Consider the following 1,030-nt stretch of genomic DNA (forward strand, 5'->3'; position numbering starts at 1 on the left):
GGGGAGGGGAGGGATGAGGGGGAGTGGAGAGAGAAGCAAAGAGCAAGGGTATTCATATCGTCAGACATTCGTTTATTAAATTTTTACTTCATTTAGACCCAGTGCTTAAGTGCTAGGGATACAACCAAAGGCAAAATCAGTCCCTGCCCTAAAGGATCTGAGAAAGCTGATTCATTGAAGATCTCCTACTCTATTCCAACCAATATCAAGCAACTTGAAATGATTATAAGTTAAGTATATTTGGCCCCAAAGCTGCGAGCCGCAGATGGTAAGATCACTTATTTTTCTTTGTCATGGTGACCAAGCCCAGTGTTGTGGAGGTGACTCAGCTACATGGAAAGTACCCCCCTCCCAATAATTTTGTACCTCAATGAACAGGTATGGCTATCTCTGACCACCTAGTCAGTGAAGATATTCCTTGCTTTGCCCAACTCGTGATTCTGTTGATATATTCTTTTGCTTATTTTAGTCTATGGGTCATATGTCAACCAATGAAATGATTCTGTGTCTGGTATAATTGTTCTTAAATGTTTACAGCTCTGACCCTATAAAAATAAGGCCCGAGAAGGAGGGGAACATCTCAGATAGTGAGAAAGATCTGAGGTCCACTTCATGGACAATTTAACAAAGTGCCATTAGCTTGGAGTTCTTCCTCAGTTTCTCTTACTGTAGGTTGGATCGTTTTTATCCCCACAGATCTCACAATCTAATTATATAATGCAGCCATGTGTCACTGGGCCTGGAGTCAGAAAGACCTGAGTTCAAATCTAGTCTCAGATACCTACTAGCTGTGTGACCCTGGGTAAATCACTTCACTTAGGTCTACCTCAGTTTCCTCAACTTTATCTTCATATATCCATCAATATCAACTTCATATAAAATGGAAATGATAATTGCAGCTACTGATGGCTATTGTAAAGATAACATGAGGTAATGTTTATAAATATTACCTGGAACATGGTAAATGCTTAATGAAAGTTTATTTCCTTCCTTCCTTCCTTCCTTCCTTCCTTCCTTCCTTCCTTCCTTC

This window comes from Petaurus breviceps, unplaced genomic scaffold (genome assembly GCF_028583685.1).
Source record: "Petaurus breviceps papuanus isolate PSGF00001 unplaced genomic scaffold, PetGlider_PUasm1.0 174, whole genome shotgun sequence".
NCBI classification, from domain to species: Eukaryota; Metazoa; Chordata; class Mammalia; order Diprotodontia; family Petauridae; genus Petaurus; species Petaurus breviceps.